Source organism: Pinus tabuliformis, chromosome 9 (genome assembly GCF_031772625.1).
Source record: "Pinus tabuliformis cultivar Carrire ecotype Pingquan chromosome 9, CPIR1, whole genome shotgun sequence".
NCBI lineage: Eukaryota > Viridiplantae > Streptophyta > Pinopsida > Pinales > Pinaceae > Pinus > Pinus tabuliformis.
The window spans coordinates 846,093,226-846,110,464 of record NC_142307.1 but is presented as its reverse complement, the minus strand read 5'-3'; positions in this window follow the sequence as shown (position 1 = coordinate 846,110,464).

Genomic DNA, 17,239 nt, shown 5'->3' with positions numbered 1-17,239 from the left:
ATCTTCCACATTCGATACCAAACGGTCTATGTTGATTTCATCATACCACACCTCCGCTACTCTGTACTTAAATGGTCTCTAATAACTCCATCTGTTAATGGTCAAAACTATGATGTGACCAACGTATTCACGTCTCTTGAAACCCTCACTATCTACTTATTCCATGCAAACCCATAGTTATTTTTCACCATACCCGTAGTCAGTCCATTTCATAGACTAGGAGAGTAATTTTGAAGGTCAGAAAATTCTATGAAATAGAGACCATGGGACTCATTGTTAGGGCAGAGCCTGTAGGGGCAAATTTTACGGAAGGATACCCACAACTCAAGGGGATGCTGCAGAATACTGGATGGCTCAATTTCATTGAAAAATTTAATGGATATCACAAGGAGATCACAAAATATTTTGCTAGATCGTTCGATGGTACAAAAGTAGAGATTGGAGACATTAAGTTTGTAGTAACAAAATCTTACATAGTAGAGGCTACAGAACTACCAAGACTTGGTGAGAGATGGTTCAAAAACAAAGAATTTCACAGTGAATCATGGAAGGTAATCCTCAAGAACCCAGGTATGGATGTCACTGTGTTTAGAAATGGAATTCCTGTTTCAGCACTTAAAAATAAATGGAGAAGCATGCTTTTGATATTACAAATATTTATTACCTGTGAGGGAATATTTGGATGCATGTATGTTTATCATATACGTTTATTGATGAACTTTCTAGAAAATGGAAACATCAACCTCCCTTTCTTCCTTCTAAACAGTCTAAGGAGGATGGCTTCAAATGTATAGAAGAAAATAGAATTCATAGACACAACTATGTACCATCATGGGTTGGTAAAAATACTGGTTGAGTATCATCTGAAAAGAATAGGAGATACTTGGGAAAACTTCTTGATAAGAAAATATTTCCAAGAGACACCAAAATCACCTAAATAGGGTAATGTCAAAAGGAATAAGAGGAAAAAGACCAATATGACCATTCAAAACAAACCTGAGTTCTCCACACAGAAAAATGATGAAGAGCTGGTCTCTGAGATAGAGATCAGGGAGAAGATCAAGAAAAAAGCAAAGATAAAAAAGAAAGCTGGTGGAATTACTGAGAACAAGCCTGAACCTTCATTACAACAAGATGATGAACAACTAATCTCTGAAAAATTGATAGAGATTAGGAAACAAATCAAGAGGAAGGAAAAGATAGGAAAGGAGAAAAAGGGCGAAGGAGGAGAACATAAACCCCCTACAACTTACAAGGAGCTCTAGACTCCGAGGTATGGTAAATAAGGTATCATTAAAGGGAACAGAGTTCATAAATCTAGAAGAAGAAACCCTAGTACCATCTCCTGAAAATGTTCCATTTACATATAGTCCTCAAAACTCTCCTAAACAGTATTTTGAAGGTAGCCCCAGCAGAGTATCCCGAGGCATAGACCCATTGCAGCAACAAATTTATGATTACATAGAATCACTGGAAAAGAAAAGTGCCGCAATGGATCCAGGATCCTCAGCCAATCTAGAACAACCTATCAATCTACAAGAACCTCTGACTGACTCTCTCAAACAGGAAATCTATGAGCTAGAGATATTGAACAGGCATATCAAGAAAGAAAATGAAACCCTGAAGGAACAAAGAAAATTGGATGAAGCCATTCATGATAATATAATACTGCACCTAGGGATATGGCACAAGAAGAATAGGAAGTTGAAGATGAAGAATAGAAACTTGAACAAAACAGTCATCAACCTTAAATACAAGCTTCTTATGAAGAAACCCAAGATGGCAATCACTTCAAAGAGGAGCAAGAGAAGAAAGTTAGATGTACTAGCAGAACTATCTGAGTAGATGCAATAGGAAATAAGAGCTCACAATTTTGGAAAAATTTCATGGGGACATGCAACGATTTTGCAGTGGGGGTATGTTGGACCTCAGAATTACTCTCTCTTTGACAACTTTTCTCACTTATTTCTCTTGTTTTACATAAAAGACAGATCCCCATCACTGATAAATGATTGACATGTTATACTTTTATGTTTTTTCTATTTGAAATAAGTTTTTGCAAATTAGCTATGGAACGCAGCCTATTCTACAGCTAACTGTGTGTTTCGTAGCTACTTCCATGGTTGAACAAGTTACAGGTGTCAAACGAAGAAACCGGCCACATGGGCATCTCTGGAATCATCTCGACATGGAGCCTATCCTAGTCACCCAGCCCAGATTGACAAAAAAGCTAGCTCAAGACCACAATCAACGGTGGAGTCAAATGTATGAAACCCAGAAGCAATAGGACTCTTTGTCCACCCTTTCATGGTTAATTAATAAATCCAACAGATCTATTGAGGCATTAACTCGGATTAGCCACCTGTGTCAAAAGTTCTGTGCAACCACCTTATTCAAATTCAAGTCACCTATAGCTGATCAAACATTTACGCAGATTGGTTGTAATACATGTAGACCACCTGTAGCTAATTTTCCTCAAAAGACAGTTATGAATGTTTTCTTTAAATACCAGTTGTATAGAACTGAGAGCAGTTCGAATTTTTGGATGTATTAAGCTCAGACTTACAGCTCTGTAATTTTGGAACTTGTTTTCTTGTTAATAATATGAAGTCGTGTTTGACCAAGTGACCATTTGAAAGAATATCTTCAGCTAATTAGTAGCTCAACTCAGTCAGTTGCAGAGGGCCCCTGCACTGAAGGAGGTTTTTTTTCTTTTTATTTTGTTTACTGTTCAATTTAGTTTCATTATTTACTTTTAGCAGTATTTGTAGTTTAGGTTGATTCCCTGTAGTTTGTTTTCTTTTAGTTTTGATCAATAGCATAATGTTAGAATTCGATGGTGCAGTCTTGTTTCTTCAATCTATTTCATAAAGGAAACAACTTTGTTTTTAAACAGGGTAAGGTTGAAAAGTAATAAGGATGCATTGTTGATTAGTTTACTTACTGTTTGTTTCCTCTGTTATTTATTTCCTAGTTCAGATTGCCAATGCACTGTGTGAATAAATGTTTTTGGTCACCATTTCAAGTTGATATCCATCCTAAACTAAATGGTTAAACATTCACTTCACACGAGGATTGAAATCAATTAGTTACTCTCTGCATATTTGATTTAGTTCTTTGGACTATAAAGTACAGTAAGTTGCTTGTATGCCATCTCAAGAAAGTTATCTTTCAAAATTGAAGGCTTGGACAACTAAAAGTGCTTTAGTCAATTTCATTCTATGTAATTATTTTGATTGGTCTTACTAATTTCACCTTTTAATTCTTGACTTAGGATCAATGACAAAATCAAATAGACACTCTATTTTTTTCCCTTCTCTTAACTTAGATTTTGACTAGCTTTTGAGCTCTTGGTTCACCTTTAAGAAATTTAGATTCAGTTTCCCATAGTTCGAATTGTACATCATTAGGGATCAAAGAACAAAAACCCCCAAAATAATATAAAATACAAAACAACGAAGTAAGAAGGGTTAACTAGCACATACAGTGCACTACACTTCATCAGCTTACAAGCCTTGGTTGATAATTTATGCAAAGCAATTTAGGATACTAAATTGACTAAACACATGGTCTGCAAATTGAAAAATGTAGGAGGATTAGCGCTTCAGGACCCAGAGATAACAAATAGAGCAAATGGTGCCAAATTGTGGTGGAGATGGCTAAAAGGAGGGAAGACTCCAAGGGTGAAACTATGGAAAGAAAAATATGCCCCTAATTTCCAAATAAAATACTTAGTAAGGCTCATAGGTTCAATCTAAGGGTCGGCTATATGGAACCTGACATGGAATAATAGAGAAATCATACAACAACATTGTTTTTGGGAAATAAGAAAAAAAAAGGATGCTCTATTATGGGAGGATTCTTGGAAACAACAACTGAGATTAAACAAAATTGAATGGTGTGCCCTATAAGTAGCCATGGAGTGACGTGGATACAAGGAGGTCCACCAATATTAGGCTCAAGGACTGAAGATTAACAAATGGAGAAGATGGAACCTAAAAATCTTTCATTAGGCAGACCTGGGCGATTTGGGTATCTAAGATATTACAATAGAACTTAGAAAAAGGCAAGTCCTGGTGAATGGTGACCAAGACCAACTTCGATGGGGACAAAGAGAGGGGGGAGAGTTCAACCTTAAGGAAGCCAAGGCATATCTTAGAGTTGAACATAATGAATTTAGTGACACATCATGGAGAAAAGTCTAGGTGGCCTCTCACTGGTCGAAAATTAAAATTTTCTTGTGGTTAATTTTGCACAAGAAGGTTTTAACCTGGAAAAATCTAGTAAAGTGAGGAATGACAGGTCCATCGTGGTGTTGCCTATGCGAGAGGGAAGAATAAATCCTTAATCACCTTCTGAACACTTGTAGCTACATTGAATCTCTATGGGAGTGGCTCACATTTATATATAGACAAACATACCAAAACAAAGAAATTATACAAGAAACTATTAAAAAATGGCACTACAATATACTAAGAATGAAGTGATGAATATGAATTGGAATTTAATTTCAGGATTCATCCTCTGGTCAGTCTAGAAGGAACGCAACTGCCAAATATACCGTGACCAAATTCTCCTAGTTGCAAACCTGATGCAAGAAATTCATCATCAACTTAAAGATACAAGCAATAGTAGAAGACTTAAAGTCTCAGAGGAATAATCCTCCCCCTTAGGAAGCAAGAATTCTAAAATTTTTCGACTTGGATTACCTGAGCGGTATGACCAACAAATCCGGAGAGGGCCACATAAATCTGGCCTCTATAGTGTGGCAGTTTAAGGGAAACCCATGCATGACAAAGGCTAATAATTATGAAGTAGAGTTCCAAGCCCTAGAGCATGGGATGGAAATGTTCTGTTGGGAAAAAATGGTGAATGTAATAGTGGAAGGGGATTCAACATTAGCAATTTAGGCATCATGTCAGTTGCAATGTGGCACTCACCTTAACAAATTCACACAGAATTGATGCCTCTCCCAGATAATATAAAGGATTCAGAGCCACATGGAGGAGTTAAAAATGATGGAGTTCGCCTTGGTACGACTCTCGACTAATGCATTGGTGGACAAAGTGGAAATTGAAGGGGTGTAGGGTGCTAGGTGGATTACTAAGGTGGGATGGGAGGACCTGCCGAAGGGATAGCTAAAGAAAGACTATTGAGCACAGAAGGAACACTGATCAAGGTGTATATTGATGGGCACCCACCTATTCCACCTAGACCCCCCAATCAGTTTGATCTGTTTCCTTGTTCATTTCAGTATTTACTATTTTTAGCAATTTTTTGGGTCCTAAACTTCCGGAGAATTTTTGACTCCCTAAACAAGTTTTTTGGGGTCTGCAGAAAGTGCACAAACACAGGCAGGGGCCTATGAAGTAACTTGTAGTACTCAGAGATATCTTTCCAACAAGGTATCGTGCACACCAAACAGAGATAATATGACCAAGTTACGACCCCGAGAAGTTGGCTGCCCAACTAACCCTAATGAGGCCCACACACTCTTGGTGTTACATCTCCTGGGGTTAGGGTTTTTGTTTTCTCATGTTTTCCAATAATAAATAGGCCCTTGAGCCTCATTGTAACATAGTTCAGAGGCATGTAGCTGCCACATCTCTTCTCAGAGATAAGCTACCATCACCCAAGCTATCTTATTTCCATTCTATTTGTAAGCATAGTTCAATATTTTTCTATTAATGAAATGAAGTGTTTTTCTGCTACATCTCTGTGTTTATGATTATATCTGTAAGTTGTTGCGTTCCTATTTAAATTTGGATCAGTGGTATCAGAGCAGTCTTCTCTTTCTTTGTTTTTCTTTGCATGTCTGGAATGAGGTTAAGGGACAAGGAGTTAGGGCTTGATCTAGTTGAACCATTGAAATATTAGCCTCGCAAAACCCGATGACCTCCCATGTTAGAAGAAAAGAAAGACGAGGGGGCAGTAGATCCTTTCAAAATGTTTCTCATGGAAGCCCTCGAGCGACAGAGGGACACAATGATGGATAACTTTGCCCAAATCCTTCGATGACTACCCACAGGCGATGCATCTTCACCTAGCAACCACTTTGGAGGTGCCACTCCTTTTAAGGTACAAGCTAACTTCTATATTCCCATACTGGAAGGCCTGATAGATGAAAAATCCGTACATAAATGGTTAAATCTATTGGAATGATATTTTTCAGTTCATCGATTTTCCAATCGGGAAAAGATTACTTTTGCACTTATTAAAGCCGCCCCACACGTCATGGATTGGTGGGAAACCTACTGTGAACAAAAGGACGAGAGTGAACCCTTGCTGCTTTCAGCCACACCCACTTGGAATTATTTTTGAGACGCCATCAAGGAACAATATTATCCTGTTGGGAGCTATGAAGACAAATACATAAAGTGGACCATGCTACAGTAGGGAAGTGATCTGAAATGGATACTAAATAAAGAAGAAAAGGTATTACAGACTCATGTGCAGGAATGCCTATATTATTTAGTGCAACGGATTGAAAATATTGTGAATAATATAGACAATGAATAGTTATAAAACATAATGAACACACATCAACACAGTGAAAATAATGAAGGAGTTCACCAGACCCCTGGCTACGTCTCCTGGTCCAAGCTTTCAGTGTCGACCTCTATATTATGTCTTTAAGAGCAGAATATTACAAGTGTGAGCTCAAACAGAGTCTCAACACAACAGTGAAAAAAACACAGGGATTTACTCGAAATCCTCAAGTCTACAAGAGTACACAACCACTTCCTCTTGCTCTCTGTCTTCTACTTTCTCTTGCTCTTTCTCTGTCGCTACCCTGCTCTGTGCTACCATTGGATGGCTTTTAAGCCTATCGGCCCTGTCTATTCACCTTCCCTCTTCGGGCTCTCTGGCTCCCGGCCGTTGTCCCTTCATCTCCTTCTTGAGCATTTAAACAATCATTGTAAACGCTTGAATCAACAAGGCCACCTGTTTGTAACGGAAAGGACCACTGGCGCGGGTGAAATCCCCGGGAATACATTTCTCTATTTACATAGAGAAATACACCAAAATAGTGAGAATTTCCACCAAGCTAGACTTCAAATGATATTGAATCTGACCTATAGTCCTATCAGGTCCGTTGTTGCATCATTATCGCAAGTCGCAAGCCCACTTTTGATCTGCCTTCAATCAGTCAGTTCGCATCCAATCGAATCATCCAACTAGCTCGTGCCTTCTTCACCGTCCAATCCGTGATCGCTAATCCAACAGCTGACGGCCATTTCGGGTGGCCCACTTGCACGGAGATTACGCACCCAAAAAAGTGGTTTTCTCTCTCTTGCAGCGTGCTACGTGTCAGCCAATGTATGGAATTGGGCAAAGCCTTTCCAATACTGCTTACCACCTAAAGCCCGCCCGAAATACCGCTTACCACGGAACTCAAATCCTTCATTGTTTTATTTCATAACTCCTTCGGGTCCACCTATGTGAAGTCCTCCCTTAGGTTCCATGCCATGCGATATTGGTAGTTGATCTTGACCGTTGATCTGCGCGCTTGATCAATGGTTCATGTTGTTTCGCTTGTATCACTATCGCAGTTTTCTTAAGGCTAAGGCTCGTTAACACTACTTGGATTTTTCCGATGGGATATCCTGATTTAATCTGGGCCATTGATCTATCTGATCCGACGACTCTTGTGCAACGGTACTTCAACCTTCGCTTTACTTGGGTTTCTGCCATTCTTTAGTGTTTTCCTCTGCGATAGTGTTTCATGATAGTTAACATATATGAAGACTTAGACTTAGAGGTTTGATACAATATCCATTTTGGATTAAGAAGGGACCAAGATGTGTCAGAGTTCACAAATACTTTACATACCCTTCGCATGAAGTTGGGTATCAAGGATAATGAGTGACATTCAGTGCTCAAGTACCGCAACTATCTACAAAAGCACATCCAGGATGAGATGGAGTTCCTAGACATTTCCTTGTTAAACATAACGTATCGGTACACTGTCAAGATTGAACAAAAGTTTAAACAGAAGAAGCGGGACTTTTGACATGCAAATCCAAATAAAGGAAAAGGCACCCCCAAATCATAGAACAAAGGAAGAAGCCAAAGCAGCGCTACCCAAGACATCCCGCGAAGTCACAAGAAAATAAAAACACCCTGAAGACAAAGAAGGGCATGGTAAAATGGTGTGAGTTCCATAAGAGCTCCAGTCACAATAAAAGTGAGTGTCAGGCCAAGCACTCACTAGTGGCCAAGCTGAAGGATACCGAATCAGATGTAGGTTCCGACTCTAAATCATAACCTGATAAGGGAACTGACAAAGGGAAGGAGATCATTGATGTAGAGTCTAGTGCCACCATGGCCACCAGTAAGATCCAAAAGATCGAGCCTGAAGATCCAGAGGAGGGGGAACGCCTCTTCCACTCACAGATGTGGGTGAATGGTTCTCCGCTACAATTCATTATCAACAGCGGGAGCCAAAAGAACCTCATTTCAGCAGAGGTCATGAAGCAGTTGGACCTAAAGACTATAGCACATCCACAACTGTACACCATCTGGTGGCTTCACCAAGGATGAGATCTCTGTGTTAGCTAACAATGTTGCCTTCCCTACAACATCCAACCCTTCACAAATGAGGTACTATGTGACATTGCTCCTCTTGAAGTTTGTGATGTATTGTTAGGACAACCATACTTTTGGAAGTGACATGTTGTATATGAGTCTAGACATCACTCTATGATTATTACTTTGACTAATAAGTTGTATAGGATACCGGAGGTAGCCCCGCCTACCTCAATCTCTTTGATCACTACAAATTAATGCAGTAAGATCATTTCCTAGACCAGGAAATTAGTTTTCCATATGATTCGCCCCCAGGGAAAGAAGAAGTTTGTGGCCATGGCTTCCAGATAGGGCTCCTCTACACAACAACAACAGATGGAGAAGGTCATGGAGGAGTACAGGAATATTTTCACCTCACCCACAAGGGTACCTATGTACTATCAAGTCAAGCACTCCATCGATTTGACCTCGGGCACGCCGCTGCCCAATTGACCGATCTATCGACACTCTGTTCTGGAGAACAACGAGATCAAGAGGCATATTCAAGAACTATTGTAGAAAGGGCACATCAGGGCAAGCTTATCACCTTGTGGGAGCCCAATTGTATTGGTACAAAAGAAGGATATGACCTGGAGGCTCTGTATTGACTATCGGGCACTAAACAAGATCACTGTCTAGTATAGGTACCCAATCTCGCGGATTGATGACCTTCTTGACCAGTTCAAGGGGGAAAATATTTAAGCAAGATTGACTTGAAGTCAAATTATCACAAGGTGCCTATGAAACCCTTTGGTGTGTGGAAGACTGCCTTCAAATCCAAGGAGGGCCTTTCTGAATTGTTAGTCATGTCATTCGGATTGACAAATGCCACTACAACCTTCATGAGACTGATGGATGACATCTTGTGACCTTTCACCAATTCATTCGTGGTGGTGTAAGTAGATGGCATCTTGATCTTTAGCTAGAGTTGGGAAGAGCACATCCACCATAATCGACAGGTCCTTCAAACCCTACACCAACACAATTTGTGTGCTAACTTGGAGAAATGCACCTTTGGCCTAACCTAGGTTCAATATCTAGGGTACATCATTGATGAGAATGGTGTAAATGTGGACCCATCCAAGATACAAGTCATTTAGGATTGGCCATCCCCAACCACTCTAACAGATCTCCACAACTTTTTTGGGTCTTTCAAATTTCTACCGTAGGTTCGTGTTGGGGTTCTCTCATATCACTTGGCCTTTAACTCAAGTCACCAAGGCCAGAGTGAAAGAAATTTTTTTTTGGTCAAAAACCCAACAAAAAGCATTCTCTGATTTGAATAATCACCTCTGTTCTGCACCAGTTCTCACATTACTAGACCTGCAACAACCATTTGAGATTGATACAGATGCCTCTGACTATGCTATTGGTGTGCTTCGTACTTAGCATGGGAATCTTGTTGAAAATAATACTGAGAGGGGGGGTTGAATCAGTATTATCAAATTCTTTTTCAATTTGCAGATCTGACTATTGAAACTTGCATGTACCTTCCAGTCTTATAATTTAATTTATTCTTCAGATGTTGATCATTAATCTGTGTGTTAGAACCATATAATAGTAAGCAGGAACAGAAAAGTAGAGCAGACAATCACACAAAAGAACACAAGATATAAGGTGGAAACCCAATGTGGGTGAAAACCACCTGCTACAATATGTCTCTATCTTCTTTCAATTAGAAACTTCTTTTTACAATGATTCTGTACTGGTGTAGTCTTATACCAACACGTAGGCTTCAACCTGCAGAAGGCTACAACCTTCTCTTTTCTTCCAGGGACCACGTTTCATAAATTTTCAGACTGGATCCATGAATATCAATCAAACATCAAATAGATCTACAATCAACCAAATTCCTTGTACAAATACTGAATCAATGACTTCTCAGAACACAGTACCAGTAACCAGACACCAATTCAGAACCCAGATCACAATAGTAATAGACAAAAGTAGCTAAAACATATTTGAAGAAAAGTCTGCAACTTCACCAATAAAAAAAAATTACGAACATCCACAGTATTCACTTCCTTAATTCTGCGGGTGTTTGTGCATGCGCTCTGTCAGAACCGCGTATATTCGCACCTACGCTGTGTTGAGACTGCGGTTATCCACACCTGAACTATGTTGAGCCGTCGGTATCCACGCCTGCACTGTGTCGAGCTTGCGGGTGTCCGTGCCTGCGCTGTGTCAAGCCTACGGGTATCTATGCTTGTGCTGTGTCGAGCCTGCGGGTATCCGCACCTGCGCTGTGTCGAGCCTGCGAGTATCCACGCCTGCGCTGTGTCGAGACCTGCGGGTATCGATAAATTATCAGACTTCAATTATAACCCAGACCATCAGATTTACAGATCTGATCATGCGCCAAAGAGATCTCGCCCCATAAGTAGATCCGTCTTGTAATGTTCAGGTTTCTCCTTGATTCAAGTCCACCTATAACTCACCAACAGATCACCAGAATTTCAGATCTTGCTCTTCTTAAGATATTCAACACATCGGTGCCCAAGCCAAATGATCTCCTTTCCTTTTTATAGTCTAGGCCTTACTTAAACCATGGTCCAAAACCATAGAGATCCAATACTAGGGACCCAATACCTGGGTTCAATACTTTAGATGCAAAACCACGGACCAAAACCATAGGATCAAAAATGTCAGACTAAATACCATGGACCAACCATAAAATTTTCCATGTGTGCATTTCTCTTCATGAAAGTGCGTGTACTTTACGTTTGCACTTTTTGTTCAGAGCACCTGCATATATGTATGCACCTTTTGGTCGGTGAACCTGCGTATGTCCGCACCTTTTGTTTGATACACCTGTGGGTACTTCATTTTCTTCCATTCTGAGAGCCTGAACTGTGATTTTCCATTTGAGAGAGTTGCCATCAAGGACAACACTTATGTCATCGAGCCAAACCTGTGCCAAACTTGTGTCATAATCCCAACAAATCTAGTTGCTTACCACAATGAGACACTTTCATACACAATCTGAAAGTACCCCACATACGATAAAGAAATGTATTCCATTATGCAGGCCTACTGTCAATGGAAGAATTACATTATGGGGAAGGAAACGGTCATCCACACAAACCACCGACCTCTACAGTTCATACAAACACAAGGGAAGTTGCAGAATGATTGACATCAGAAATGGTCCACCTACTTGCAACAGTTCCATTTGAACATTAAGTATAAGAAGGGCAACACCAATAATGTTGCTGATTGCCTCACTCGACCACCGGTCATGGCACTGATCACTGTGCTCGACTCCTGTGGGCATGGGAAATTAGGGTGGCCGCATCTTTAAACAAGTGATCTAGAATTCGGTAGCATATACCAAACACTTCTGGAAGGGAAGAAAATTCCAAATTTTCACCTTCAAAATGCACTGTTATGCCACTTGGGACACATCTATGTTCCTTCAAGTGACCGTGCCAAGATGATTTGGGAGGCGCACTACAGTTGGGTCACTAGACATTTCGGAGTGGAGAAAACAATGGCGGTATTGTAGAAGTATTTTTATTGGCTAAAACTTCATCATGATGTTGGGAAGTACATTAGATCCTACACCACCTGCACCATTGCCAAACCAACCATCAAGAAGAAAGGCTCGTATACTCCTCTACCTACTCCTAGCTGGCCTTGGGAATCTATCTCCATGGATTACATGTCAGGCCTTCCTTCTACTAAGCACAGGAACAATTGCATTTTCGTGGTCATTGACAGATTCTCTAAGATAACCATCATGACAACTTGCAAGAAGAGTATCATAGTAGAGGCCATTGCTAAGTTCTTCTTTGAGTGATTATGGGTATACTTTGGGATCCCACAGTCCATTATCTCAGACCGGGACAACAGATTCCTGAGTGCATTTTGTTCAAGTCTCTGGTCAATGCTGGATACAAAACTTACTAAGTCCACAACTTTCCATCCCCAAACTGATGGCCAAACAGAGGTTGTCAACATGATGGTCATACACATTCTGTACATGTACAACTCGAAGCATCCACTCACATGGGATAAAAGTCTCCCCTATTTCCAACACATCTACAACATATCTCTCCACAACTCAATGAGCCACAACCCCTTTCAGGTAAGGTTGAGATGTCAGCCATGTGGCCATACCATTTGCAACCACATAGGTAGATTCATCTCACTTTAAGTCCAAAGCTGAAAGGGCTAACAACTTCATTGAGCACATTCAACACATCCGCCAGTAGGTCCATGGTATATTGGACAAAGCTAATGCTAAGTACAAGTAGCACCATGATCAACATCGAGTGCCGCACAAGTTCTAAGTGGGTGACAAATTTTAGCTTCATTTGTAGAAGGAGCACCTTGATGGACCCCACCGCAAGCTTCACCCACTCCGATATGGGCCATACAACATCACCAAGGTCGTCGGTGACAATGCCTTCGAGCTCAACATCCCACTATTCCTTGGTCTACACCCAGTGTTCAATTTAGATCACCTTTGACCATACTTTCCACCATTGTTAGACAGATTTGACATTTTAGAACAACTCACACCAAAAGAGCTCAACCCAGATTGCATGGAACAAGGCACAATTGATCAAATCATGGACACATAGATCAAGAAAAATTTCCAACCGAGGATAAAGCTATATCGAGTTATCAAAGTAGGCCAACTCCTTCATCAAGGCAAGTGGTTCACCAGGGTGTTGGGTTGTGTTATATTCTTTCCACATACTTAATAGGGGGTTTGAAGGACACCTGTAACCCCAATTTATGGGGTTTGGGGCAGTGCCCTGGAAAATTTTGGTTTTGGACCCTATGTTAGGTTGGGCAGACCCATCTATGGTTTTGTGCATGATTTTCGCACATGTTTTTTGGACCTGATGGTTTTCGGTCCATGGTATTGGACGCGATGATTTTCGGTCCATGGTATTGGATGTGATGGTTTTCGGTCCATGGTATTGGATGCTTCGGCATGTATAAATATGTATTATAAAATTGAAAGGAACATAATGAAAAATCAAGCTGGTAGTCTCGATTTTGGGATCCAAGGGAAAATCTCTATGTATATTTGTTTTATGTGTTATGATCTCGCATTGTTTATTTTCTGTGTTTCAGAATTCGTATGCAGGTAATTTCTGTATAGGGTTAAAGCATACATTTTGGTATTAGAGCTGTTTTGGCTTCAAGGGGACGCCTTTGTTGCTGAGGGATTTCGCTCGGGCCTGTGGTAGACCCTGTTGAGTGGGAGATCTGCGAGATCGATTCTGGTGTTGAAAGAAGATGGAAAGCAGTAGAAAGATAGAAATTGAGAAATTTAATGGTCAGATTTTTGAGTTGTGGAAACTCAAGATGGAGGATCTGTTGGTGGATAAAGATCAGTGGATCGCGGTAGATCTGGGTACTAAACCAATGGGAGTGTTTGATGAAGAATGGAAGAAGTTGGATCGGAAGGCAAAGAGCACAATATGATTGTGTGTCTCAGATTCAGTATTGTTGAATGTATCAGGGGAATCTACGGTGAAGGCTTTGTGGGACAAGTTAGGGACTTTGTACCAATCTAAGTCTCTGGTGAATAAACTGTTCCTGCGGAAAATGTTGTATAACCTGAGGATGAAAGATGGAGACTCGGTGACAGAGCATCTGAATGCATTTAATACTATGGTAAGTCAGTTAGCATCTGTTGATATTAAAATTTTAGATGAAGATAAGTGCATCAGTTTGTTGTGTTCTCTACCAGATTCGTGGGATAGTCTGGTTATTGCAATAGGTAGCAATTCAACTGCCTTGCATTTTGATGAAATAGTCTCATCCTTGCTGACGGAGGAGATGAGACGGAAAAATATGGAGAGTCAAAATGGTGATGCCTTGTTTATACGAGGACAGTCCCAAACCAGAAACAAAAATAAGTCATCAAGTGGGATATCTAAATCTAGAGGGAGATCTAAATCTCCAGGAAAACCTGTAAAGGTGGTGTGTTAGAAATGCGGAAAGGAAGGCCACTTCAAAAGGGACTGTAAATCTAAAGCTCCTGACAAAGGAAAGGGATCTGATGAGGCTCCTTCTGCAGAGGTGAAAACCACCTCAGATGAAGGTAGGTATGTGTACTTGTCTTCTTCAAGTACACGTGTAGATCATGAGGCATGGTTGATTGACTCAGGTGCATCCTTTCACTTCACTCCCCATAGAGAGTGGTTTTGCGAGTATGAGAATTATGATGATGGTGATGTCTTCTTGGGGGATGATAGGAAGGCTAGAATCCTTGATTGCGGAAAAGTAAAGTTCAAGTTGCAAGTTGGAAGGGTTAGAATGCTTCCAGGTGTTCTACATATTCCCACATTAGCCAGAAATCTGATTTCTGTTAGCAAGCTGGATGATGCAAGTGTAAAAACAGTTTTCGAGAAGGATACCTGCAAGATGGTTTGGGGAGAATTGGTACTGATGCGGGGAGTTTGGATTGGAACTCTATACAAGCTACAAGGTAGCACTTTTATTGATGGGTGCAACAGTTCTGTGGTTCCTGAAAGTAGAGCAGAAGATCTAGTGGTCTCTGGAGAGAAGACCATGTTGTGGCATCAAAGGCTTGGTCATATTGGAGAGAAGGGCCTTCAAATACTTCATGGTAAAGGTGTGGTAGAAGGTATGAGTAATAGCTCTCTGGATTTTGATTTCTATGAAAATTGTGTATATGGGAAGCAGAATTGGGTGAGTTTCCCCTCTGGTAGTAAGAGGGGGAAACAGATATTAAAACTTGTGCACAGTGATGTATTTGGACCTATGAAGGTTCCATCACTGGGTAAGTCTGTGTACTATGTATCATTTATAGATGACTTCTCAAGGAATACATGGATATATTTCCTTAAGAAGAAATATGAAGTCTTTGACAGGTTTAAATAATTTAAGGCTTTGGTGGAAAACTAGACAGAGAAGAAGATAAAGATGTTGAGGACAGATAACAGTGGAGAGTTTTGCAGTAAGGAAATTGAAGAATTCTGTAAGAAGTGTGGTATAGCACGGCAGAAGACTACTCCATATACACCTCAGCAAAATGGAGTTGCAAGAAGAATAAATAAGATGTTGATGGAAAGGGCAAGAAGCATGCTCAGTGGTGCCATGTTAGGACAAGAATTCTGGGCAGAGGCGGTGGATACTGCATGTTACCTGGTCAACAGGTCACCTTCATCAGCGTTGGAGGATAAGACTCCACAAGAGGTATGGACTGGTAAGAAACCCTCTCTGTCACATCTGAGGGTATTTGGATGTGATGCATATGTACATGTTCCAAAGGAGAAACGAACCAAGTTGGATAGTAAAACTGAAAAGTGCATCTTTATTGGGTATAAGGATGGTTTAAAGGGTTATAAGCTTTGGAACCCAGTCACACAGAAGGTTGTGTACAGCCAAGATGTGGTGTTCAGAGAGGTGAAATATGTTATTAAACATGAAGTCCAACGAAAGGAACCTGAGAAGATAGAGTTTGAGCTAAAGGTGGAGGAATCAGACTCTACAGCAGAGGAGGAATCAAAAGATGAAGAGCCACAAACTCTGGCTGTGAGAAGATCAGTTCAAGAAAGAAGGCAGCCTGAAAGGTATAGTCCATCTGCTTTCTGTTCAAATTTTTCTTTATCTATTATTGACGATGATCCTAGAACTATGAAGGAAGTAGTAGATTCAGAGGATGGAAAACTTTGGAAAGAGGCCATGGTTGATGAAATGGCATCTTTACACAAAAATGAGGCTTGGGATCTGGTGGAGTAACCGGCTGGAAGGAAACCCATTGGTATCAAATGGGTGTTCAAGAAGAAGACAAATGTAGAAGGAAAGGTGGAGAAATACAAAGCTCCGTTGGTAACAAAAGGTTATTCCTAGGTGCCGGGAATTGATTTTGGTGATATTTTTTCTCCTGTTGCCAAGGTAACTTCTATTAGATTACTTTTATCTATTGTTGTTGCTTTTGATTTTGAGGTAGAACAGATGGATGTGAAGACAACATTTCTTCATGAGGATCTAGAAGAGGAAATATACATGAAGCAACCTGAAGGCTTTGCGGTGAAGGGTAAGAAAGAATTGGTATGCAAGTTAAAGAAGTCTCTATATGGGTTAGAACAGTCACCAAGGATGTGGTATCAGAAATTTGATACATTTATATGGGGACTTGGCTTTTCCAGAAGCAAAGCAGATCACTGTGTATATTTTAAATTAATTGGTGACTGTGTTATTTATCTGGTCTTGTATGTGGATGATATGTTGCTGGTTGGAAATGACAAAGAAATTATCCAGGATTTGAAGACCCAATTGTCCTCCAAATTCGACATGAAAGATCTTGGTTCTGCAAACTATATTTTGGGCATGGAAATTAAAAGAGATCACACGAAGAGGAAGCTCTGGTTAAAGCAGAGGAAGTATTTCGAGACAATATTGCAGAGGTTTAATATGCAGGATAGTAAACCGGTGAAGGTTCCTATTCCTGTAGGTGTGAGGTTATCTGCTGAACAGTGTCCCAAGACACAAGAAGAGGAAGAGGACATGTCCCATGTTCCATATGCAAGTGCAGTTGATAGCCTGATGTATGCAATGGTCTGTACTAGAGCAGACATTGCACATGTAGTGGGAGTATTAAGCAGGTTTATGTCAAAACTAGGGAAGGAGCATTGGACAATAGTGAAGCGGGTTTTCAGGTATTTGCGTGGCACTAGTGATT